Here is a 27795-nt window from a genome sequence, read left to right on the forward strand (position 1 = left end):
GGCGTGACCCGCAGGGAAAGGCCAGAGAAACACACCAGCATCATCTCTGGCCGGGACATCTATGGACAGCGTGCCCACCTTTCACCCAAGGAACTGAGGAAGGAGAGTAGGTTTGCAGAGGAAGATGAGAAGCCCATTTGCAGACCAGTTGAATATGAGGTTCCCATGGGGCAGCTGAATAAGTCTCAGAAAACAGATCTGGGCTAAAAATATAGATTGAAGAGCTGTCAGCATATGGACAGCAACTGAAACCACAGGAATAGTCATATCACCCAGAAGGAGGATGCAAGAGCGAAAAAAAAAAAAAAAAAAGAGAGAGCACAGAGCAGGGGCCCAAAGACCTGGTGAGACATCACTGAAGAGGCGGGCAGAAGAAGAAAACTCAGAATGGAGTCTAGAAGAGTAGCTAGAGATGAAGTTGAGACCCAGGAGAGGTCTGCCTCAGAGGCCAGAGGCTCCCTAAGGAAATGGTGAAGGGCACCTCAAGCCGCAGAAAGTCAAGTGAAATAAAGACCCATAAACCCACTGGATTGAGAAACGGGAAGGTCCTCAGGGAAGCTGGGGCGGGAGCTGACATCAGGTTGCGGTGGATAAAGAGTAGGCGTCATGGGGTGAGAAAGATCTTAGAACGATTGTGGCAGCGAGCAGAGTAGAAGCAAAAGAAAAGGGAGGATGGGAGTCTTTTGAAAAGCATTCTCTCAATCTAAGCTTAAAAATCAATTAGCTGCAACTACTGTCTTTAAATTCCTGTTGCGAACAAATTAGTCGATGAAGACAGGTGTACTTTTCAATAATGATGAAATAAAAACAGTAATGATGCAGGAGCCTGGTATGGATTATTAACAAAACCATAGATCGACTTTTTTTCCTGAGCCATGACTATGATGAAGAAACACCACCAACTAATCTGATACTAAAACACTGGTGACTTTTAAAAAGGTTCTCTGAAGGCTGGCCCTTTATCATTTAGTCAAACAAATGCTTGATGGTTGAAGAACTGTGCTCTATTAGAGGCGTATACAAAGAAAATTAAGGCCGATCCTGCCATCAAATTGTTGATGCCTCACTTCTCTCCACATACACGAAAATCCAAAGGAACTTCCAGAATGAGGAAGACTCTAGGAGAAAAGAGAATGACCTAGCCAATATTTACCCATGTTCAATTTCAAAGACACACTAACACCTCTGACCCTGAAATATCCACACACCTGTCACCAAATTCTACCACCAAATCAGTATGAATACTTTGTTTTCCTAACCCCCTCCTGCCCTCTCCCACATCATAGAGAATGACCTACAATTAGTGGCTGGTTCTGGTAAACTACAACACCAGCTACGTTCCAGCTCCGTGTCTTGCCCGTTTGGTCCTCAAAACAACCCTGCAAAGCAGCCAGAATGATTTCCTCCAACACTGGGGGAAAGTGAGGCTCAGAGACGTTATGGAAATTGCCTAACCTCTAAGCACTACTAAATGCTGGGGCCACAATTCACCTTTCGGTTCACTTTGCTTCCAAGTTTTTACTCTTGTCCCCACTGCCTCCACCCCAGAGTTCCCTAACAACTGTTCTACAGAGAAACATGTTAAGTACAGTTTTCTTTTCTTCCTTTGGCAGTTGAGAATTCTTTTATTCATAGACTTTTAACATGTTTAATTTATTCCTTAATACTTTACAGATTCAGTTTATGGAGTTTTTTTTTTAAGTAGTTTTGTTTAAAAGTCTATTCATTCTCAAATACCTATCCAAATGGGGATTTACCAAATAATCCACAAATCATGTTCTAAACAGCAGTTTCTGCCTTCCAGCTGAGGTGCTAACAAAGCATCAATGCAGGCTAATTTGAGGTTGCAGGGCGGGAATCGAGATACAAAGCAAGGACCTGAACTGAAAACAAGAGGCCTGATCCAGGTACAAGAACAAACCCACTGACACCAGGGCTCCCCCAAATGCAATACTGGTCAACTCAGAAGCTACAACAGCTGCATCTGGGGAGGAGGCAACCTGAAGAGGGTTCACAGAAGGTGCCAGCTCTGTCCTGCCTCGGGAAGCAGTGATAAACGTACACCTGACTTCCTGGACACGGCCCTGCTCAGTCACGTCCCAGCTGAGGGCCCTGGAGCAACTTCCTAACTTTTCCACATCTCCATCCATGAAATGGGAATATCAGGGATTGTTACTAGGAGTACCTGAACCATAGCTGATACACAGAAAGCACTCAGTGAATGTCAGCTAATTCTCTTACATACGTTCAGCCTTTTCCCTTTCGGCAGCAGGATTTTTTAAATGGCAGATCCCAATCCCCAAAAATGTGTTACAAAGTCAATTTAGAAGGTCATAACCAGCAATTTTGGAAAATCAAAAAACCTTTAAAACCCACTGACTTACAGAATGGGGATGGGAGGGAGTAAGGGAAGACGAAAGGTGTAATGTGCTGGAAACCACTTTTTAAAATGTAGACAAGCTGTAGCAAAAGGAGAGACCTCCTAAACAGACAGTCAGGATAACCCAGTAAGACACCCTCCGTGCACAAGCCTGTTTATGGCTAGGCTTCTGCAGGCGTTTCAGTAATCTGAGGTTAATAACAGGCTTTAGTTCCAAAGCAAATCAAATTGCAAAACTGGAGGTACAGATGTTATCGTGATGCTGGGCAAGATAGGAGAAATTGATATGACTTATCCAGTAAGTCATCTTGCAATACTTGTCAAAGTAGACACTATGCCAGATTTCAAATGCTCTTAAAAACCATCAGAGTTTGGAAGAGATATAAAAATGTCTTAAAACAGAAATATTTAAAATGTAGATATAGATTTAACCTTTCAGTTCCATTATAGTCAAATTCCTAGGTGAAAATGGAACTACTTGTACAAAAAGGTTAAGTGGAAAATGACTATAAACACACAATCATTTTAGAATCTACAAAAAACATTTATTTATGTAACCAAAAGGTTGTGTGATGTGGTGTTTAACGATACCACCCTCAGACTGGGTAAGAGGGACCATAACCCTGGGCCCCCTCCGGCCACACTCCCTTCTTACAGGGTTCCTGGGACCAAATGGACTTACCCATCCAGAACCAGTGTCCCTCCATCTGGTTTTAGGCTACAGTCCAAGTCCCCAGGTCTCCCTGATCAAATACCAAGACATTTCCAAGGCATGAACAGGCTCCTCCCAGGTCTGGCCTCCCAAGTTGGGGACTTTGCCACTGCTAGGAGCCAGAGGCATGGTTAAGGGGTGGCAGAGGGTGTGGCCAGACTGGTTGTGCAAGTAGACCCAACGCTCTTCACCAGGTAAGACTGTATCACAGGTGAAAAGCCAAGAGAAGCAGGCCCTGGACCAGGGGAAGATCCTCCCAATCAGCTCCGAGCTCTGGGAAGTCTTGAGAATTCAAAGTTCAGACCTAGCCTTCCAGGCTGAAATGAAGATACTGTTGTCAAGGTTGGAGGATAGAACCCATCTTACATAAATGCTCATTAGCTTGATTCATAGTTTTTAAATATGTAGACATATGCTCTGAGGGCTTCCATCTGTTCTCTTGCATGAGACCCTGCAGAGTTACCGGCAGGCCTGGAGGTTAGAATAAGGACTCAGAGCCACACTGCCTGGGTTCTGACCCCCACCCGCAACCCTCTCCCATTTAGCAGCTATGTGAGCTTGGGAAAGCCTCTTAGCCGCTCTATGTCTCAGTTTCCTCGTCTGTAAAACAGAGATAATAACAGCACACTCCTCATATAGGTTGTTGTAAAGACTAAATGAATCAGTGCGTACAAAGGGCCTTGAACAGCGTCAAATACATAGTAAGTACTTCGCAAATGTTGTCTTTGTATTGTTCTCCATACAAAACCTATCGGCCAGGGCAAACTTCTAGATAAAACCACAGCCAGGAAGTTATCCTGTGTCTTTCTTCTTTCCCACTCCGTTCTAATTTTAAAGTATCATGCGTTACACCACTCTAAAAGACCACTGTCTTCCATTCTGAAAAGGACAAGTCATCTAACTGCTGACCTGCCTGATGCAAGTTCTTCTGAAATTAAATACGTGTTCATCTTCTCCCTCAACCTGGCAGAGAGCGTAGGCCTCTGGCCAGTTTGAATTCTGGCAAGTTGGCTTTTGGTGTCAAGTTCGTGGCATAAACATTTGGAAACATTACCAATTTTAACTGTAAAGAGAACATTTCCTAACCTTCATATTCATGAGATTCAGAGCTATAAGCCAGGTGGGTCCTTCCTGATTCACAAACCAGAGGCTGAAATACTTGAAACTCTCAGCAAGGAAAGGCTACCAGACCAGAGAATGGAGGCTAAAAATAGAGTTCTGCCAGTGGAGAAATTGATGGAAGAAAACAAACCTTTATATGGCTACTTATTATGCCACATGCTTTTTATTATTCGATGGTGTACCATCAGCATAGAATTTACAAATTGCCAACAACCTTCTCAATGACTTAATATTTTTTCAATCAACAATGACAGAACAAACAACTTGAAGAGAAATACCTGCCACATTTTAATGACAAGCGGGCAGCACATAGCATCCTGTATCATTTTACCACAAAACCTCTCAAATCTCTAGCTGTTTGCTATAGGCTGAGCTCTGAAATGGGAGAAGTACAAGGAAAAGATTTGTCATATTTACCCTTTAAAACAGGAACCTAATCTATATGTTTAATACCATGAGCTTTCAATTCTTCATTTTTTCCCAATTATTCTGAAGAATTTTCAAAACGCATAATTTGCCAACCTGCTGAGGGGCTGGAGCTCTTTCCCAAGCTCCATTTAATTAGTCTCCCATAAAAGGAGCATTGCTAAAGCATTGTTAATCTCAACAATAGTTTCTCTATTAACCCAAATCTTCTCCAAACCCAAAATGGAGTATAAAGACCAGTATGAAATAAATGAAAATTAATTGGATTCTACAGGGGCAAGACTGAGCACAGCCATCCCCCTCAAGTAATCCCAGCTAAATCAAATATATTGTTTCTTTAAAGAGTTTTGCCAACTTCCTATTTAAAAAATCCCATAAACACTTTCTATTTTGGCCACTTTTTATTTATGCAATTAAAATGGCTTTTTATAAGAGCTGGTCTGGAGAAATACTATATTTTTACAAGCCCGTTAGTCAAATAGTCAAGCTTCATTATATCATAATAATTCATCAGGAGCCTGTAATGAGAATGTTGCTTCCTTGCAGGATGAGAATGTTAAGGAAAATATGTATTCACAACAGGCCATAAAATGTGTGAAATCTAAACCAGTGGAAAAGCCAGTGCGTTCATCTGGCTTTCATTTTTGCTGAAGAAGGTAACAGTCCTATGGATGCAACCAATCTTTAACTCAGAAGCCACATCCTTAATTATTAACCCTCTTCTTTCTTCCACCCTTTCCAAACTTCACTCCCTTAAGAGTAGTAGAATGCTTCATTTACAATTACTGTCATGAAAGACTCATGGGAGATCATTCTGGCTTCACTCATTTTTTTCTACTACACGTTTGATATAGCTTATTCTAAATATTTCTCCTTACATCGAATGTATACACGGCAATCAGACTTCCTTAAGCTTAGCCCCTGAACTCTGGGAAGTAAATGTCTTGGCGGAGGGGGAGCTGGGGGATTCCAGGCATCCCGCACACCACCCGCAGGCTCCCTTCCTTCCACCCAGGCACACTTCCAGGTTGCCCAAGGCTCTCATTCTGCGTCCATCAACGGGACGAAATGAAATTGGGCAGGAAAAAAGAAAGCTGCTTCAACAAAGCCCAACGTGTGCAGCTTTGGTAATGCAAGGACTAATTATGGGGACAAGCGTCGGGGCCGGCGGGTAAAGGGAAAGTGTTCCGTTCATGATTTCGATGTATTATTTCAGGAACCTGTAGGGCCCCCAAGATCCCCAGAACCTCTCCTCTTCGTCAAGCAGCTTGCAGTCTTTTCCCTGCTCCCTCTCCACCAATATCGGGGCTGCCGGGACCCCAGCAGTGAGTGTTGTTCTCGTGGGCTTGTGCGCAGCTGGGGTGAGTCCCTCCGAGCCCCACTTCGGGTAGCTGCAGCTGGAGCCGAGAAGCGCCCAGAGCTCAGAGAAAGGAAAATCACTGAGCAAGACCCAGCCCTCCCCACGGCCACCAAGGGGGCCCGGAGCTCTCCGGCCACCAGGCAGCTGAACCCAGGCGTCCCAGTCGCTGCGCCCTGGTACCAGAGGGCACCGTGGGGAGAGAACGCGCTGCGCCGCTCTCCCAGCCCTGCGTCCCGCACAGCCAGGTCAGTGCGCGGCCAGGAGCCGGAGCCCTGGAGAATTCCTGTGTTAACCCGGCGGGGCGAGGGAGGCCCCAGACCCTCCCGGCCCCGCGCCCAGGTACCTCACAGCCGTACAGCTGTCCCAGCTGCTCCACGATCCACTCCTCCAGCACTAGCCGCTTCCGAAGCTCCTTACGATCGTATTTCACTGTCACTTTTCCCTGCTGGTGGCGCCGCTGCTGCTGCTGCTGCTGCTGAACCTGCCCCGCAGCGGCCGCCGTGGCCACGGGCGCCGAGTCCTCCCGGGAGGAGCCCGAGCCGTTGCTCGAGCCTGGGCTGCCACCGGCGCCGCCCCGGGGACTCTGGAAAAAAACCCGCGCGCCGCCGCCGCCGCCGGCCCCGCCGGTCGCCTCGCTACTGCCCGTCGCCACCGACATGTCCCTGCGCGCGCCGGAGCCCTAGTGCGGCCGGGAGGAGGGACAGGCGGAGCGCGCCCGGCGCCGCTACCACCTCGGGCCGGGCAGCGGCATGCGAGGGGCTCGCCGGCACCTGCTCCGCGCCACCGCCAGGCTCGTGGGGATGTCGGGAGGAGCCGAGGCGACACCGAGGAGCTCAGGCGGGGGAGGGCGGGGAGGAGGGTAGGGCGGGGACCGAAGCCTTAAAGACGCCGCCGAGGACCCTCTCGGTCCAGCCGGGAGGCGGATCCGGCGCCTGGCAGACAGCGGGCCCGGGATGTGGGAGTTGCGAGCGGCGGCAGGAATGTGTGCGCGCAGACACGCGCGGGCGCACGGGTGTAGACACCCAGAGGAGTAGCGGGTGGGGTCTGATGCCAGGGATGGTCCTCTGCGCCTCCTGTCCTCCTGGACACCGTGTCCTGTCCTCCTGGACACTGTGTCCTGTCCTCCTGGACGCCGGGATTGCGCTTCTCCCGCCGTCCCGAAACGCGCGAAACCTGCCACCTCCCGCGCCCTCGGCCGGCCCAGCCGGGGACAGGCGACCGCCTGGGCAGGGCACGCGGGAAGGGATCGCGCCTGCAGGTTCCTTGCAAAGGTTTTCCTCTCCCTACCGCCTCCTCGGATGGCAGGAAAGTGTCTCCTCCCCTCTCGGCCCCACCCGGCCACTCCAAACACCATTCCTATTCACGCCACTTCCCCTCAGGGATTGTGAGAAAAATTGACGAGGCGATGTTTGTGCAATCAGGCAATCACCGCGCCCAAGGAATTCCCTTCAGACCAGTTTTTCTCCCCTTACACAGTGTCTTGTGTCATCCTAGGCAGAGTAGTAAGTTATCTTTATATCTAAAGGGCAGGAGGCTGATCATCTCTTGGGCTAAGGAATTGGGGACATTCTGACAGCAAACATTTCTCTAAGAGTCAGTGCGGTTACTGACCTTACATTTCTAGTATTCCCTGCATAGCCAGCTTTCCTCTCTCCTAATACTATTTCCAAACAACCTCTTTTTAGCTAGGAAAGCAACAACACTAACTACTTTTAAAACATCATGCAGCCAAGTAGAGTTACAAATGAATGAGCTTATTATAAAGCTTAGGGCATGGAGATGAGGAGGGAAGTTGTAAACAGAAAATTGCATGTGTATGTTTGTAAAATTAAGAGGGGGACACTAATGTATTTCTATTCTATATACAATACATTTCTGTTCAGGCAACTGAAAGAAACTACAAAGATGTTCAAACACAAGCAAGTAGCTTTTATGAACTTTTTTTTAAGCTGGTAAAGGTTACTGGCAGCTACTCAAATAAGTTTCTCAGAGATAAAATAAAGAATCAAGTCAGTTTCCTCTAAATACTTTCTACCATGGAGAGAGGATTCTGTGTGGGCTCCTAGACTCCCAGCTACAGACAATGAAAATAAAAGTAGTCAGTAGCTTTGTCCTGACTCCTCTGGCTCTGCAGCTGGTACCCCAATCTGCTCTACCCAGATTTGTGTCTGCTTTGTTCCTTTGGTTGGGGTTTTCCAGCCAGAACCTGAGAAGGGATTTTCCCAGTGTTCCATGCCTGAAGCTCAACATCAGGACAGGTCTGGTCTTGGACAGTGAAAGGAAAGATCTAGCGGGGATTGTGTAAATAAGGTGGGTCTTGGGCCCCTCTCATAATTAGAGGGGTCAAGGCTAAAAGTCGCTGCCCTCCTGGAAGAGTCAGCTGTCCTTAAAGTGGTAAGTTTCCCACCGACCTTACACAGAGAAGGGAGATGAAGCTACCCGGATTGGCTCCTAGAGATTGATGGCTGTTCTCCACATCACCTCCACCCTCACTTGCCTCGGAGGGTAGATCATTTTAAACCCTGTTCACAGAGCCAAGAAGGCAAGCACCTCAACAAAATGGAACTCTGTCAGCCAGGAGGAGGAGGAGGCGGGAGGGCAGCAAATCAAATCTCCCCACACAGAGTAAGTTTGTCTCCCTCCAGACATCTGGCACTTAGCCAAGTTAGCCAGCACCAGCTTTAACCAACTGGACTAACAAGAGAATTTCAATCGAAACAAAAACAGATAAACTTTTACTTAATGAAGGAGAAACTATATAAACCCTCAGCCTCATTCTGGTGCTGGAGTCTGGCTATACCAATTGTTTTGAAAATTGTGCCTGTGATCCAGGAGTGTGGCAGAGTGGGAAATTCCAACTCCTTACTTTGAGTCTTTGGACAATGAATTCAGTCATTCAAGAATAACTTCAAAGGATTTATAAAAATTCACTAAGTTCTTTCTGAGAATTTCTTATGTCAATTTTTTTCTCACTGCATAAGATGCTTTTCCTCTGTGCTTAAAATTTAGCTTTCATGTATGACTTCAAAAATGACAAGTACTAAGAGACATTTAAGAAGAAATTTAGGGTTTTAGGTATCCTAACTTGTAGAAAAGTAGCCAGGGAAGAGTTAGTCTCTTTCCACAGGCACAGGTACACTGACCTTCAGATGCCCAAATGAGTCACTTTGACTTGGAATTATGAGTTGACCTAAACAAGAGTTCCTCATCCTATAAATCCAATAGCTCCACCAAGGACATAATTTGCATTTGAAATGAATTCCATAACCCCCACTCCCACACACACACACACACACACACACGACTCCATGTTGGAAAAATCAAAACTCAGTGTTCAAATCTTGACAGACAGTAGAATTACTGTTTTTGCAGATTTCAAATATTGAAGACAAAATATTTGGGAACAAGGGAATTATTCCCAGACCAGAAACCCTTTACATAGATGACTAAATTCAGCAAAACCAGTGATATTTCTCAACAGTAAGACTAATGTATATATTTGTTCAGAGCACTTTCATTTCTAACTTAAACAAGTTTTTAAAAATGGTAGTTAATCAAAAACATTGGATGACATACAGATGGCCAACGGCCACATGAAAAGATGCTCAGTATCTATAATTATTAGAGAAATACAAATCGAAACTACCATGAGGTATCACCTCATACCAGTCAGAATGGCCATCATTAAAAAGTCTACACATAATAAATGCTGGAGAGGGTGTGGAGAAAAAGGAATCCTCCTACACTGTTGGTGGAAATGTAAATTGGTGCAGCCACTATGGAGGAAAGTATGGAGGTTCTTTAAAAAACTAAAAACAGACTTACCATATGATCCAGCAATCCCCCTCCTGGGCATATATCTGGAGAAAATTATGATTTGAAAAGATACATGCACCCCAATGTTCACAGCAGCACTATTTACAATAGCCAAGATATGGAAACAACCTAAACATCCATTAACAGATGACTGGGTAAGAAGATGTGGTATATTTATACAATTCAGCCATAAAAAAGAATGAAATAATGCCATTTGCAGCTACATGGATGATCTAGAGATTATCATATTAAGTGAAGTAAGTCAGACAAAGATAAATATCATATGATATCACTTATATGTGGAATCTAAAAAAAATGATACAAATTCTATTTACAAACCAAAAGCAGACTCAGGGACATAGAAAATCAAGTATGGTTACCAAAGGGGAAAGGGCAGGAAGTGATAAATTAGGGGTTGGGGATTAACAGACACATGTTACTGTATATAAATTAGATAAACAAGGACCTACTGTATAGCACAGGGAACTATATTCAGTTTCTTGTAATAACATATAAAGGAAAAGAATCTGAAAAGAAAAAAATATATGTATGTATATGTATAACTGAATCACTTGCTGTACACCTGAAACTAACACTGTAAATCAACTACACTTCAATTAAAAAATATACTTTTTTAAAACATTGAAGAATTTTTAGTGAGTTGAAAGGTCTGAGAATTTTCTAGAGCACAAGAGATTACCTTCTGCCTTAAGGCAATTACTCCCTGCTGTGAGCATATCTCTTCTTCATAGCTTTGTGTTTTCTTAACTTGGCCATGTTTTACTTGCTTTCTGAGTTGGGGAAAGTTTCTTTTAGGAATTATATAGGTCCTTTATCCCTGAAAAGGATGTTTATACCCAAGGGTTGTTAGAAATGGTGACAACCAGGGGTCCCAGGGCTTTCTTAACTCCCCAGGGAAACGAGGACTAACTACAAATGTTTATACTCAGCTGCAAATTTCCTTACCCATGAAAGACTAGTTGTTGAAATACTTATGCAATACTTGGTAATCTACCTTGAGACTGTGATAATTTCAGCCTCCAAGGTCTACAAACCTCAACAGAAAACTCTTGAGTAAGACAAGTCAGTGATAAGATGTTGGCACCTGATTTCCCTCAAAGATTTGATAAAGTGAAAAGACAAACAAAAAGTAATTTTAAGTCTGGTTTTCATTATGAAAGCAGAAAAAAAAAAGTCATCTGTTCTTTAGGATTCTATCAGTTACTCACAGCATTTTCAGTTTTCAGAATATCTGTATTCTGAAAATTGTTTCACACCATTATTTCATTGTTCTTTACGGAGTGAGAGTGGCAGTATTGTCAACAGCATTATCAGTGCTGTTTTCTTTGGGCTACTGTTTCATCCCCCTTTTTTCCCTTCCTAATTCTGGGCCTTTGATTTTATCATGCACTACAATTTGGAATCATAATTCCAAAATAAACTTAGCCATTGCTTGCATAAATAATTAGAGCCAATAGCAGCCTTTGTTGCAATTCTAGAATTTTGTCTCAAATATTCTTACCTGACTGTTTAGAGATGATGAAAAGCAGGAGGAGAAATCTACAGCTTCATCTCATCTCTTTCAACAAAGACTTAGTATCCCTACACCTTCCTCCAGCCTGTGGAATAGTTTGTCTCTGTAAAGCCAGTTATCCCTTTGAAGGGGGCAAAGCCCACAAAGGGACCAGCAAGACCTCCCAGGCAGGGCCACTGCCTTCCTGCTTCTGCGCTTCTGTGAAACAGCCTGCTTCTAGGAAAACGAAACTTACCCCTAAAATTCCACTGGTTCCCAAAAGCTCACTCTTGATTGGTCCACTTCTAATACCTCATTTACATATGGCACGAATTTAATTGAAACTTAAAACCCTATAAAAGCCTGTGAAAACCTACAGACGGGGTCCAGAGCTTGGAGTGTTAACTCCTCTGGGCCGGCCGGTGTAATAAAACCTGAGTTCTCTAACCCTCCAAGTGTCGACGGGATTCACGTTTCTGTAACACCCTGTCTAGCCGATGGCCTCTTGCCCTCCCCCTTTCACTTCCAGTGTTTTGTAAGAGCTATCTATTCCCCATGCCCCTGTCTTCCCTGCTCCTGCTCAGCCCTCTGCAGTGCAGCCGACCAAGGTCATCAGCGAACTCCGTGTTGCTCAACTCGATGTGTGCTTTTCAGCTCTTACCTGACTTGACCTCCTGCCCCATTTGACAATCTTGAACCTCTCCTTGCCAACACACCCCCGGTTTTGCTCCCACCTCTCTCTATTCCATCGCAGTGATTCTGGTGAACTCCTTTTCCTACATTCCCGCCTTTGAGCTGAGTGGTTCTCCAGGGTTCTACCCTCAGCTCCTCTTTGCTCATCCATACACTCGCCCCAGGTGATTCTGTCTCCTGCTGAAGCTTTTGCTTTGACACCCTACCTTCTACCTGCCACAGACTCCCCAAATCACAACCTCAAGCAGATTGCTGGTCCAAGCTTCAGATGCACAGGTACACCACATTCAGTGCCCATGCACTATGCAAATACATTGATAGTTAAAGTACACAACAGACACTTATAGACGTTCATCAGAGAGCAAAACGGTACAGCGAATATTGTTTCAGCCATAGATGGTCAGCACAGTAAAGGCTGCTCTAGTCCAGTTTTTTCAAACATTTTTTACCACAAGCCACAATAAGAAATACATTTTTGGCATGACCTAAATATATATCCACACACATAACTTACCCATATCACATGTAATACACTCTGACATGTCCTGTTCAGTTCTGTTCTGTTTCATTATTTTTAAAGAATGCCACTCACAATATCCCAAGCCACTAAAGGGTTTCAACCCAGAATTTGAGAGGCGCTGCTGTTGGCCTGAACTATGCCTACAAGTGCCAGTCCTGGCTCTCCTCAGTCTTAATGGCATACTCCAGGCTGGTGACTTATTTCCCTGACACTCTCTTCTATCACAATTAAGTGAAGTGTTTGGTCAACAATTTTGACCCAAAATAACTGACACAGAGCATGCATGTGATCCTTCTAGAAGTGCCACAAGACAGCAAAGAAGAAGAATATTCTGAACATTAAGATGGGCCTTTGCTGGACCTCCACGCTCTCTTGGGAAATGGTGGAGTGCCTAGAGGGTAAAAATAGAAGGCTATTAGGGCAATATTGGTAGAGCCTCCAGTCTCAAGACAAGTGTATGGCAGTGGTTACCAGCACAAACCCCAGATCCCAAGTGCCTAGATTCAATCTGGCCTCTGCCACTTAGGTACTGTGTGACCTTGGGAAGTTACTTAACTTCTCTGTCCCTCCATTCCTCCATCTATAAAATGATCAGTAGCACAGGTCTGTCTCACAGGTTTTTCTGAGGGAAAAGGAGTTACTGGGGAAAAAGAACCTAGAACAGTGCCTGCGGTTATGTGTGCAAGGATTGTAAACACCACAGAGAGGACTGACTCACCACAGTTTCAACAACGTCCCAGAGAAATTATGGCCACAGGCACACCCTGACTTCAGGGATGTGAAGAGAACAGTGGTAAAACATCTCCGTAGGGAACCTGCTCCAATCACTATAAAACACAATCCAGTTAGCGTTCCCATTGTCAAGTCCCAATAAATGGAGGTAAACACCTATACCCACTGCTTACTCAGTTGGCACCTCTACCCAGTTGCCTCGAAGTCACCTCAAATTAACCGATTCAAAGGGAAATCACCATCTTCCCAAGCTGGACCTGCTTCACTTCCTAGCTTCCTTTTGCCAGGACTGTTTAGCACTATTCACTTCTTTGTTCAATCTAAACACTTGAGAACCATCTACCTCTTTCTCTTATCCACCGTGCCCAATCAATAAGCAAATCCTAAAGTTCCCATGTTTGTCTGGATCTCAGACCTGCCTCCTCCTCTGGTCTCCATGCTCCTTGCATTTCTCCCGTGCTGTCCTAGTTTATCATCACACCCGCCTTACCTCATTCTCTGTATTGCTCCCACAGAGAGATTTCCAAAAGCAATGTAATCTATATCATATGCTTAAAATTACCCCCACGCTCCCCATTCCCTCCAGGCTAAAGTCCAGACAACACTGCATTGTACACAAGGCCTTTCTTGCTCTGGCCCTTGCTTTCTGCTTCAGCATCTGTTCCAACACTCCCCATTCCACCCCCATGCGCATACACGCCTCCCTCTGCCCAATACCTTACTGAATGTGTTGTTCCCAAATATGAACGTTCCCCGTCTACCTTTGCCTGTGCCTCCAACCTCCCTTCCCAGCTCCCATGGTCCCAGGATGACCACTGGCCCAACACCACCACCACCACGCCCCTCCAGGATCAGCTCCTGGTCTCGCCTCCCTGACTAAGCTCTCTGTGATTTCCTCGGTCTCAGCTAGGAGACTATTCTCCTGTTTGCCCGTTGGCCACCATCTGTCACATCCCCCATCAAGCCTTTCTGGAATCAGGTCTCTGCTCCAATGTCACCTCCTTGGGTAGGTCTTCTCTCTGCACCCTCTATCCCCTCGATCTCTTTCTTTCTCCTCCTCATTCTTATGACTTGAAAAGTGATTTGTTAACCGCCTCGCTCTCCCACTGGAAAGTAAATTTCATGAGGGCAGGGATTCCATTGTTCACTTTCTCCACTTCCTAAAACCGCATGAGAGCACCAGTAGCACCCAGTGTCTCACTGTTGACAAGAGTCTGTTGAGTCATCTGTCCCTCCCACTAGATTGTAAACTCCAAACTCCTGAAGACAAGGGCGAGGCTAATTGGGGTTTGTTTCTCAGGACCAGGAACAGTGCTTACCACGTGGTAGGTGCCCCAAAATAGGACATGAGTAAAACTATCTCCACTTCTGGCTTTACATTTGTTTTCTTAACTCTCTAATACAAATATACAGACTTGCAGGTCTCTCTCGTCTCTCCTCAGGATAGGCTCAGTCTGGTGGTGGTTGTTCTTTTAAATCATAGGAAGTCACACTTCTCCCCGCTACAGAGACACTCCTGGGTTTCCATAGTAAACAAAGGAAATAACTGTCACTCCATTCTCCCAAGGTCCTACACACCAGCTGGAGCTCTAACCACCTTTTCTCCTAGTATTTAGTTTCAGCTTTTCAGCACCTTAGTGGTTTGAGGCTGTTAGGAGACAGTGGCTGAGGAATCAGGTGTAAAATCAAATCGTAATTCCTGCTCTATTCTTACCTGCCTCTGCCATCGGCGAGTAGCTGTTTTCCTATCTACAAAAGGAGGAATGATTCCCAAGGCCGCCGCCCCAGGCCATCTGTGGTGAAGGGTCAGGTCACCTTGGACTGACCGAGGCGTGGTCCTACAGGCACAACTAATCTGCCGCTGTGACACCTTCGACTCACCAAGCAAGTCTGGCAACAGTTAACCTGCTCCAGGTGCTGTTCTGTACCAGTCTGTACCCTTGGTCCAATGTCTCTAAGACTTTCTAAACATCTGCTCTCATGCTCCAAACCTGTCTTGCCTTTGCCCAAAAACAAAACAGTTCACCAACTGGCACCAGCTCAGGAACCACCCTCTGAAAAGCTCTGTGATAAAGGTCCCATTTTGTAATTAGGATTGGCTTATCAACCCTAATCGCTGTGGTAATAGCAATAATAGCTGGGCATTGCCCTCCAGCTTGAGAGAATGAGGAGCTGGTTTTAATTTCTGCTTCTGGAAATCGTTGATAAAAATAGAGCCCATCCTAGTGACCCAGAAAGAGGCTCACCTTCTGATGAGGCTGCGTGGCCTCCACACTTCGCACACCGTGTGCTGAGGGGGATGGCGTTAGAATCCTTCCTTTAGAAATCGGCATCTCGGAGGTGGGTGTAGCTCAGTGGTAGGGTGCATGCTTAGCATGCACAAGGTCCTAGGTTCAATCCCCGGTGCCTCCATCTAAAAGAAAAGATGAAATCAGCATCCCTGGTCCTGCCTGTCTCTCAGGACTGTTGGGATCACTGCATTGTGTTGTGTTGTACTGTATGTTGCACTGTGTTACAATGGGCTCCATCCCAGTGGAAAGAGGGCTGGGTGTCCATGAAGGGCCTGGTGTTCCCACTGTCAATTATCTGGACAACTGGAAGGTCTTTCTAGAAGGCAAACTCTTTAGGCGCTGCACAAGGAGGTGGGAGAAGCGATGTTTCCTTAGCCTTATAATAAGACTGTGAGGAGATGTTTAGACTTAACCGTGCCCACGGGGAAGTGGGCCCACAGCCAGGTCAGCAAGTCATGAGTTAGTCTTACGCAGAGCAGATGGCCCAAGTTTATAACAGTTTGGGTCTTAAAATACCAAAAACTCTCCATTGCTTGTATCTATTATGCGTTAGACACTTTTTTAAAAAAATTTTTTTAGGGTTGTTTTTTGGGAGGGGGGAAGTAATTTGGTTTATTTACTTTTTTATTGGAGGTCCTGAGGATTGAGCCCAGGACCTTGTGCATGCAAAGCACACGCTCTACCACTAAGCTATGCCCTCCTCCCTGCATTAGGCACTTTATTATAAATGCTGTCTCATTAAGTTTTCCCACAACTCTGCATGACAATCTATCTGCAAGGTTGGTGATTATGCTCACTTCAAAGATAAAGAAACCAAGTGCGAGCAGCAAAGTGACCCCTACTTCCACTCTGAGGTTTTGTGGCTAATGGAGCCGTGATCCTATTTTTTATCAGCTCACTTGGTCAGTAGTGCGGTCTTGCTTGAAAGCTCCAGCCTCCTCTCAGTTCTGTGCAGGGGCCCGCGGGCAGGGCTGTGAGCTTAGGGCAGAGCCACGGGGTATAGACACAGAGCATCCCCTTTGCTTTGGCTCGAGCTTGCGGTGGTTGAGCCTGGGGTCATTGTGAGGGAGCCTCAGGGGACAGGCAGCCTCAGAGGACCAAGAGGTCACTCCTCACAGAGATTTCTGGCCCAGTTCCAAGTTTGGAGTAGCCAAGTGTGGTTTTTAAGTGAGGAAGCCAGTTTTTCCTTTCCACTTCTCTGCGCTGAGAACTGAGACATTCTGAAATCGACTGGCAGTTATACGTGGCACCTGCGAGATGTGCAGCTCCCAGTTCCCTGTTCCCTTACACGTGGGATGCAAATAGTCCCACCTCCATCAATGAAGTCAAAATCTCTGGGGGTCAGGCCTGGGTGCTGGTGCTGTTTAAAGTTCCGGGGAGAGTCCACTGTACAGTTAGGGTGGAGGACCACCCCCCCCAAGACCATCTGGGGAGAATCTTACGTATGACAACTAGACTCCCCAGACACTGCCCTGTTTTCTCAGCTTCCTGTTCTTTCCTGCCCTTAACTACTCTCTCCGGCTTTGCTTCACGGAAACCTCAGAACCATCATCATCAACTCCCCCATAAGCACTTAATCAAATACGTCTATTTCTATAGAAAAGACTATTTAGTCACAGCCAGAAACTGGTGAAGTAATTTGGCAACTGTTTTGAAATATAAAAAGAGTGGATCTTTAGGGACAGATAAAAACATCTCAATTATGGACTCATAAAAGGATCAGAAATAGTTACATAATTGTATAAATAAGTAAATCTATCATATCACCAAGAAATCTAATTACCTAACTAGGAAGAAAATAAAAGAACCTTGGGTAGAGAATTGTGTTGATCCTAGACAACATAATATGTTGGAAAAGTAGAGAATGGCATTTCTTCCCAGCTTTCATATTTAAGATAACAGAAAAATCGACTGCACTATGTTGCATACATTGTTTGAAAACCAGGCCAAATTATAACACTGTATGTCAGGGTATAGCAATAATGCTACAGCCCAGAAAAAGAAGCGAGCAGTAAGTGCGCATAACGTCCCCAGTGTAAACAGCAAAGCTGTAAGCTGCAGAATAAGTAGTAAGTGGCATTAACCTCCTCTGCCCCAGATGCCCAGCCCACAGAGAGGAAATTATTAAAAATTCCACAGATGCCCTTTGGCTAGCTGAACCCTTAGAAAGAAGTTCCATACCGAAAAGCCCAGAAATGCTGTTGAGCATAATGAATGAAGATAAGCCTCAAGGTCCTTTCAAATCTGTCACTGGAGATATTGCAGGACTGTGATTGTGACTGCAGCCATATTTTTAGAAAATAAAACTTCTAGTAAATTCATGGTTCTAGTGAACCAAGAAATCTGAAGACTTTCTGGGAAACAGGGTAAGAATCGAATTTACCAACTGTGCTGTATCCCCTATTTTGTCCCGTAAAATCAGTCAGGCTGGGCAAGGAACAAGCCAGACCCCACACACGGGGGGTTTGCTGCACCATCTGCACTTGCTAATCCTAGAATGCAGTTGCGGGCTGGTTCCAGGCTGTGAGCCAAGCTGTGAGTGGGTGATAAGTGTCCCTCTTCCTGATTTCCAGGTCCCCCCACCCCCCGACGCCAGCGCATATGCCAAGTGCCCTGTCTGCCATCACTACCTTTTGCCGGGCGGACAGAGCCTCTTGCATCCTTCCCCCATCACATGCCCCACCCCTCTCTGCCTACTGCCAGCCTCCAAGACCAAGGCAGTAACTCCTGACGGGGATAAACTGGCTGTGTGATCATGACAGAAGGCACAGAACCTGTCCTAGCTTGAGTAGCGTCCCCACCCCCCAAATTCGCTTCCTTCTTGGAACCTTGAATGTGACTGTACTGGAAATAAGGTCATTACAGATGCAAGTAGCTAGGATAAAAATCATCCTGAAGTAGGGTGGGCCCCTAATCCAACATGACTGGTGCCCTACTGAGGGGAAGAGACACAGGGACACAGACAACACAGAGGAAGACAGTGTGAAGAGAGCAAGAGATGCCTGCCGTGTGAGGACACGGGCAAGATCGCAGGATTGCATCTACAAGCCAGAGAACACCAAGGATCGCCAGGAACCACCAGAAGCCAGAGGCACCCAGAACCTTCAGAGAGAGCATGATGGCCTGACTACACCTTGACTGTCGGACTCTGAGCTTCCAGAACTGGGAGAGAATACATTTCTGGTGTTTTAAGCCACCAGTTTGTAGTACTTTGTCGCCCCAGCCCGAGGAACTACTGCAGAGCCTTTCAAGGTAAGCGTGTGCTGGGCTGCTAACCACAGTCTCCTGCAGACTTGGGGTGGAAAGTAAGTTTCATCTCATATTGTGGCTCATGTTGCTTCCCGGGGGCCACTTAGTGCTCTGCTTGGAGTTGGGCTGTGAGGCGGTGTCCAGGCTCTACAAAGAAGAATGCCTTTGGACACTAGTGTTCTCTGCCGTGAACCCAGAAGAGGGAGTGACAGCCCTAATGCCAGCTCAGGGCTCAGAGCCTCGGCACCCACATTATAGTCAGCGGCTCCCACGATCACCCGCTGTCCTACTCTGTTGAAACATTTTCTGGTTTTCCACTTTATGGGGGGAAAAAAGGAAATAACTACAAATAACACACTCAGAACCTTTTTCAAATAAATCTAATCTCTTAAAAAGGTGGAATATGAATTCTTAAACAAACACACTGAATATCGGTTGATTTCATCAGTGGAAACTTGGTTAGGAAGCCAAAGAATGTTGCAGAAGGGTCTTGCGAGACAGGACCAGCTTATAAAAGTTTGAATATTTAAGATATAAGGTTGATGTGTGAATATATGTATGTGTATGTATGACTGAAACATTATGCTGTATACCAGAAATTGACACAACACTGTAAACTGACTATACTTCAAATAAGTAAATAAGTAAGTAGGTAAGTAAGTACATAAATAAACAAATAAATGTGGTTTCAGAAAATGTGTGAGGCTGGAAAAAATGGTTTTTAACCAACAGGATTTAGATTATAAGATTTCAGAAGAAAAACAAAGGAGGATTTGGCTCACTGTGTAAGCTTGATTTCCCTAGTACCTAGCTCGGGATTTGGCAAGCAGCAAATTCAGTGAACAAGTACACGACTGCATATGTTAATTTAAAAAAAAAATAAAGGTATTTAAATACCAAATGCTATTTGGACATAAGAAATATCATCTTGATAAGCTGTAACTCCTCTATACTCTTTTCCTCAGCTTATTAAGAGAGAGACGCAGAACCATTTCAACATTCTGAAAGTCAGCATTCAAGAATATTAATACTGCTACTGTAATAACAACAGCAACACATGGCACATGTAACCCTACTAAATGCCAGCTACTGTCACCGTTGCTTCTGTTACATCTACTAACTGTTTAATCCTCACAAAAACCCATCATTTTGCAAATGAGGCAATGCGAACACAGAGAGGTTAAGTAACCTGCCCAAGTCACACAGCTAGTAAGGGGCAGAGCCAGCCAGTGTAGCCCCCTACATCATGCAGCCTCTCGTGAGGAGTCATTCCTTCAGCAAAGGTTTATGAAGTATCCACTACATGCGAGTACCCAGTTTAGCCATCACACGGAGTCTCTTTGAGATCACCGCCCACTCACATTCCTCCAAATCCAAGCTTCTGACACTGCACAGCCTCCTCTGTAAAGCTGATGTTCAGACTTGGCAAGCTGTCACTTACTCAGCTCTCTCTCCCTCAAGGCAGGTAGGTATGGAGAATCCTTTCAGATATAACACCCTATATCCAAGGTGTGAATCATGGGGCATTAACTAGGAAGGACCTAGTGCCAGTGGCTTGTCTTCCTAAGGGGGAAAGTCAGTGTTTGCAAATAAATTCCTTTAGCCTATTTTAAAAGCCAAATTGTCTGTTTGCTTAAGTAGCTATCTTCCCAGATGTCACATTTCCCCTGGACATGAATGGAATGGCCACAACCAAAATTACATTTTAAACAGACAAGCAGGAGGCCAGCAGCAATGATTCTGTTTGCAGGATCAAGACTGATGCCTTCCTTTTGCCAAACCTCCTGGTGATTTTAGTAAATTTTCTGAATACACGTGAGAAATCAGAATGAGAATGAGGGATTTTTGCTAATGGGGATCATTTGCTTGATGTGGCCAAGATAATATGTGGGTCATGTTTCTTTATGGACTCCCTACACCATCCCCAGGATACCTCCCAGGCTCTAGCTAGTTAGCAGAGCTTTTACTGGCATTAAACGTTATCTTGAAACTATTCAGAAAAACTTTAATCCATACATTATGTTTCTGGGAAATAAATATCACACATGGATTCATGCAGCACTCATTTCCATCTGGCCCCTGAGCTACACGCTCTGCTTATGCACCTGCTTGTGTATCAGTAACACAGCGTGTGTTCATTAGAACAGCTAACTGCTATGGCCAAGCCCCAAAATGTGTACCAGCCCCACCACTACAGATGTTCAATCTGTGCTGACATATTAATCCTGGATGGATGAACAGCCCTCCTCCCTGGCAGCCTCCTCCATGCAGTCACTTAAAATATACCCAGACCCATGAGAGCTCTTCCATGCTCAACTCATGACTTTAAATGTAGCCCTAGGTTTGGAATCAAGCCAGGCCAGGAAACGGTACACATCATATTCCAACAGGTAAGACTCGGTCATGTGGGCCACTCCTAATTGCAAGCTGTGATGTTGTGATTTATGAGAAATAAATCATTCAGGTGACCAGAGTTACATTTCTCATTTATATTTGGCTTCATCCACAGTTCCTAGTTCATAGCTCCTGAAACCGTTGGAACTTTGTTTCAAGTGTTGAGGGTGATTAAGGTGTCTTTCGTTAGGTTAGTAAGTTGACTTCTGGAAAGCACCTAAGGATGGGGGCTGGTTGCCAGTACAGTCAACCCTGTTATTAAAAGGTTAGAATTTTCAGTCCCACCCCCAAGGTCCAGGAAGGGGAAAGGGGCTGGAGGTTGAATCAATCACTTGCGCCCAATGATTTAACCAATCGTGCTCATGTAATGAAGCCTCCATAAAAACCCCAAAGAACTAAGTTCCGATAGCTTCCAGGCTGGTGAGGACGGGGCGGTGCTGAGAGGGTGGTAGGCCTGGAGAGGGCACAGGAGCTCTGCCCCTCCGCCATGCTCTGTGCAACTCTTCCTTCTGGCTGGTCCGGAGGTCTATCCTTTTATAATAAACAGTGCTCTGGTAAGTAAAATGTTTCTCTGAGCTCTGTAAGCCGCTCTAGCAAATTAATTAAACCCAAAGAGGGGTTGTGGGAACCTCTGATTTACAGCCAGTCGGTCAGAAGCACAGGTAACACTATGGACCTGTGATTGGCATCAGATTCAGGATTGAGGTGGGGCAATCTTGTAGGACCGAACGCTTAACTTGTGAAATCTGATGCTGCCTCCAGGTAGACACTGTCAGAATTGAGTTGAATTGCTTGCTGTTGTGTGGGAAGCTCCTCGACACATGCTGGAATTGGGTCCAGAAACTCAAAAGATGTGAGGACCTGGGAAAAGGTGTTGAGCTGAGAACTTTCTGGGAAGGAAATGAGAACATAGGTTTTGATGAGCCCTTAGCATCTTTGCTATACAACAAGTTGTCTGATTCTGGACAAACCCTGATCCTTATTTTCCACTTTCAGTAACAATGTACCATTCTGATGCTGTAGGCTGCATGAAGACTTTCAGTTAATATTTTCAAGTTCGGTTTTTAGGGCTTTTCCAGACAAATAAAAACTGACAAAAATCTGAACCATTGCAGTAATCCATATTAAGCCCTGGAGTCTGAAAGACCTGGATTTGAATCTGAGCTTTGTCCCTTAGGAAGTAGCTGGTTGATCTGGGCGAGACATTCAATTTCCATAGCCTCAGTAAGACAGGTGCAAGGACAGCCCCTTTCTGGTGGAGGTGCTGGGAGCAGGGCTTGAGATCACACCCTTATGACAGTGATGAACCGGGCCTGGCACAGAGTGAGCCCTTGTCACAGGATTCAATCATGTTTCACGGAGACCCCAAATGACAACAGATACCAACTGCCAAAGAAAGGGGTGCAACCACCGTGTAACAAGTAGGATTGTGGGGGAGGGGTCATGTAACTCTCCAACCCCTCTCTCCCGTTAAGGGTATTAATAGCAAGGGGTTGGAGGGGAGCGCTGCTGCTGAGAGACCCCCTCACCCACCCCCAAGAGGACAGGTGACGGCGCTTGGCCCCTAACTTCAGAGCTGAGGGGGGGTGTTGGGGACACGGTGGGCTAGTGCCTGAGTCAGGCCTAGGAACTTAACTGAGCCTGGCTGGCCAGCTGCTGGGTCAGCAGAGCAGGAGGAGAGGGCTGCGCGGGGATCAGTCACTAGCCCAGAGTCTGTCCAGAAAGCATGTGTTTCTGTGAACCGAAAGTCAGCATCAGTGAGAGCCAGGGGCAGCGGAGAGAGAGCTGAGGCAAAGGCTGGCCCCTCCCTGACTGGAGGGCCCTTGGGGAGGGTTTGGGAATCTCAGCATAAAGCAGCTGAAGAAGTACTTCCAGGGATCAGGGGCCATGGAGCAAAACTGACCAGAGGCCACAGAGGTGTTTCACCCACTTTAAAGAGCCGCAAGTCAGAGACCCCAGTGATATGAGTTTGGGACTGGGCTGGGGGAGGGGGAACTCCCACCAAGTCACAAAAAAGCATAAAAATAAAAAGTTAGCTTTCCAAGCTGATCAAGTTCAGAAAAGTGGTGCATTCCTTTTTAATTCATACATTCCTTCAACAAATGTTAACTGAGCACCTATTATCGCCAAGAGCTCTTCTAGGTGCTTGGGGCACATCAGTGAACAAAACACTGATCTTGCCTTTGTGGAGCTTATCTATTAGTGGGAGGAGACAGAAAAAAAAATAGATATAGCAAATAAGTAAAATAAAAAGCATGTTAGAAGATGATGAGTTCCAAGGAGATAAGATAGCTATTAACATGAACAAGAGTAGGGCTGCCATTTTAATCATGAAAAGTCAACAACAGATAAACAAGTTTCTTCTGTAGAGCACAGGGAGCTATGTTCAATATCTTGTAGTAACTTATAATGAAAGAGAACATGAAAAGGAATATATGTAGGTATATGTATGACTAAAACATTATACTGAACACCAGAAATTGACACAACACTGTAAACTGACTATACTTCAATTAAAAAAAAAAAAAAACTGAAGTTTACTCATGATGCCAAAATTTGGGGAGCTTAAAATGAGATACAGATACCAAAAAATATAGAATGCCTCTTTTTTTATTCTAAATCTAGACATCTAGAAAGGACTAGATTTACCCAAAAAGAAAAAATATATACATCTGAGGAAAACCTATATATTCTAGGTTGGATTCCTCAGGCTGCTGTAACAAAATACCACAAACCGGGAGGCTTGAGACAACAGAAGTGTATTCTCTCACAGTTTCAGAGGAAAGTCCAAAATCAAGAGCCGCAGAGCTACAGCCCTCTGAGATCTGCAGGGAAGAAGCCTTCCTGCCTCCCCCACTGCTGAGGGGAGAGGGGGCACCTAACCTTGACACTCACTGTCCAGTAGCTGGAGTGCTTCACATCACATGGTGTCGTGAGTCTGTGGTCTCTCCTCTTCTTATAAGGACGTCAGTCACATTGGATTAAGGGTCCTTCCAACTCCAGTGGGGTCTCATGTTAACTAATTACATCCATCACGCCCCTATTTCTAAACAAGATCACATTCTGAGGCACTGGGGGTTAGGAGTTCAACGCACGTTTTGGAGAGGACACAGTTCAACCCATAACAACCTCCCAATTCACTTCATAATTACTATAAACACTATATATAAATTCTGATATTTAGCACGAGACTCTTAGACAACACACTTGCAGAAATATTCCATTTGGGGGGTTTAAATTTTGAAAACATTTGGTTGAGTTAGCGCTGAGGAAGCCTGACATTTATGCTGCACTCCTTTGGAAGGCAAGTAGCAACCCTGAGCAGAATACTTCCCAGAGGGTTCCAAAGCACTTACTTACACATGAAGGCTCTGAGGCATTGCTGCTTCCCACCACCATTGCTCCACATGTGGTCCTAGCTGGCTCTGGTCCATCCTTCCAACAGAGGAAAACCTGTATGTTCTGGGTTGGTTTCTGCAAAATACTGCAAAATTTCTTAAAGCAGAAAAGATGTTACCTTCACCCTCCTTGAGGCAGCAGTAGCCTTCTGATCACTTAACAGTGTGTTCAGTTATTCCCACACTCTCCTGGAAGCACTATCTTCAAACAAGTGGATGCTCTAATTTCACTGATCAGCACAGTATTACACAAAATTACTCTCTGCTCAGAACACCAGAGCTACAGGGCATCCATCAACATTTCAAGTCTCTTTAAAGCAACTCATTTCAAAAATATCTTCTTGGTCAGGTGGGGGTCCTGCTTTGGGTAAACTCTGTCAGGTCTGGCTACATAATTCGGGGAGGGGGCTTAGTGCAAATGAAACTGGGATCCTTGTTCAAAACTTATCATTCACTTCAAGACAACATTAGCGGAGTATTAAACCACGTCTGAGGCCCAGCCTAGCACGGACCCTGCACATGTCACGTGCCCCCGAGGCCAGCCTTGAGCTCCACCCAGCCCCCACCTCTCCAGAATGATTTTTGTTGACCTCCAAGGAACTTCCTAGGCAATACAGCCTCTGAGTCAGCCTCTGAGTCGGTTAGAAGCGTTGACATCAGTTTCATTGTGAAACCATGTTTAATTCAGGTGCAAAGCCATTTGTCACCTCTTAATTCTAGGCATGCAGGTTCTGAGCAGAGAATCCTGACTCCAACTTCCTCCATTCTTTCTTTTTTTTTTAATTTGTTCAGCTTTTTGGTGGGGGGGGGAGGCAGGTAATTAGGTTTACTTGTTTATTTTTAGAGGAGGGACTGGGGATTGAACCCAGGGTCTTGTGTATGCTAAGCATGCGCTCTACCACTTGCGCTATACCCTCCCTGCCCAACTTCCTCCAAATGTAACAGAAAAGAACAAATCTGACTCCGTATTAGATCTGTTTCTTTGGCTTTAATCCTGTGCCCTGTTTTCTAGGCTTGGTCTTGCTGGCTCTGCACCTTTTGTAGAGGAATGTTGCCTTTAGCCTGAAATATACAGGAAAGCCTATCCTCAAGGCGTTGACCTTTAAGGATATTAACACTTTTGTCCTTATATAAAGATAACAAGTTGCAGAATAGAAAATAACATTTGTTTTGTTAGAGATTTTACAGGGGCACCATGACCTGACCCACGTGTACAGCTACAAGAACAAAGAATTCAAACACCAAGGAGTTTACAACAACCAACCACACTCCCTCCACATTTTAGTATAAAAAGAGCCTGAATTCTGACTTGAGTAAGATGGTTCTCCAAGACATTAGTCTGCCATCTTCTTGGTGTGCTGGCTTTCCAAATAAAATTGCTATTCCTTGCCCCAACACCTCGTATCCCGATTTATTGCCCTGTCGTGAAGCGAGCAGAACGAGTTTGGACTCGTAACACAAATTCTCCCCAGGCACCAGTTACCTGCCAGCAAAGCCGACCCTGGCAGCACCTCGTCCCTGCCAGCAAGAACTTACCCAGCCGGCAGCCCTCAGGGCCCCAGGAAGGGAGCATAGCAGACCGTGTGTATATTAAATTCAGCTAGAAACCAAAAATAGATTTTTTCATGTGAAATTTCCTATTTTTAAAATATTGTCCACTGAATAAAAATTTAAGAAAACTGTGCAAGCAAAACAAAAGATAAGTCCTATTCAGTCGTGAGCTGCAGTTTACCAACTTTGTCTCATCGGAGGGTTACTTCCACAGGACCTACACAGCCCCTCCCCGAAGCCTGCCTGTGACAGTGTCCCCTCCTTAAGGCTGCACTTTCTTCTCCAGCAGTCACTCCTGGGTCACAGAAAGGTGTGAATGTTACCCATGTGCACACAGAGCATCATAGGATGTGTGTCTGCTCCCTCAAATGCAGAAAAGGTTTGGAAGGTGCTATGGTCTCTGACAGGGGCATGAGCGGGGAGGACCTTACCAGGTTACAAGCCTGGAGCAGAAGGTGAGGAGTTGAAGCCTGGGGTGTCTGAACAAGCCAGGGAGACTGGCCTTGAGTGAAGCCAGCTGGCCCCGGGTGGTTGGGGACCAGTGGTGAGAAGGGTGTGGCTGGTGGCACAGAGCTGGTGAGAGGAGAGGATGGGGAAACTTGGAAAGGATGTGCCAGAGGAGAGAGGCCCAGAGGAGGGAGACAGTGAGATGAGCCCACCCACAGCACAGCTCACCAGGCTGGCCCCTGGTGTCCAGGCCTCATCAGAGCACTGGTCACAATGAGGCTGTGGTCCTAGTTGATGGATAGCTCTCCTGGAGAACAGTGTGCCCTTGCAGACATTTCTAAACATGTCTCGTGATTGTGACTTAGAGTCAGCCAGCTGGGCAGCCCAGTGTCTCTCCAAGAGCAAGAAGCACGAAGTGCTTTCCTTCCCTGGCAGCACTCAGGGGAGCAAACACTTGTGGAAGTTGTTCATACCTCTCATTGTGGGTTTCTGTTTGATGAATTCCACGTTCCCAGGAAGTTTAAGTAACACAATAGCTCTTGTTGGGTATGGGTGGGGCAGGGTGGGGGACAACTTTGTAAAGCACCTGGTTGACACCATGAATAGAAAAAGGCAGTCGGACACCAGCCCATCCCAGAATGTGCTGTGTTACCTGGAGCTGTCTGAGTGGGCCAGCTCTGAGCAAGGGAGGAAGAGGAGGCAGGAGCTGGAGGGGTGGACAGCTGACCCTGCCCCAACAGGCAGACCTGGAGTTGACCGTAATCCTCAGGGAAGACCTGAGCTTCCAAGGAGGCCTGAAAGGACCAGAATCATCCTCCGTTAGGCCCTGGGGCTCAGGTAAGTTACCAGAGTTGCCTCAGACCACCAAAGGCCACTGTCAAAGGGCACTTAGCCAAGTCCAGCCTGTTCACAGCATGAGCATCAGTGCATTAAAAGCCTCAGTGATCTGAGGTGGGTAGTGACGGGTGCTGTGTGTATCCTTCTCCAGGAACTTTTGAGAACATCTTTCCAAAAGTCTATCCACGTGATATGGAGCCAATTGAAAATTTGGCAGCTATGGTGTCTTGCAGGTTTAATCAAAGTAGATGAAGTATATTTTCTTGCCTAAATTACCCAGTATGGTTTCAAACACTGAATACATTAACCATGTAGATTTTAACATTCATTTCTCCCTAAATTGTTTGGATCCAG

General features: G+C 45.7%; 1 long non-coding RNA gene across 1 annotated transcript in view; it reads right to left on the reverse strand.

The window, feature by feature from the left end:
* The window catches only part of PPP1R14C (protein phosphatase 1 regulatory inhibitor subunit 14C), a 79342-nt gene extending 72138 nt beyond the window's left edge, over positions 1-7204 (reverse strand). The window contains exon 1 of the long non-coding RNA XR_004138370.2: positions 6344-7204. This is a non-coding gene — a long non-coding RNA (protein phosphatase 1 regulatory inhibitor subunit 14C). The remainder of the gene's footprint in view (positions 1-6343) is intronic.
* Positions 7205-27795: the final 20591 nt, after the last annotated feature.

The sequence above is a fragment of the Camelus dromedarius genome, chromosome 6 (genome assembly GCF_036321535.1).
Source record: "Camelus dromedarius isolate mCamDro1 chromosome 6, mCamDro1.pat, whole genome shotgun sequence".
NCBI classification, from domain to species: Eukaryota; Metazoa; Chordata; class Mammalia; order Artiodactyla; family Camelidae; genus Camelus; species Camelus dromedarius.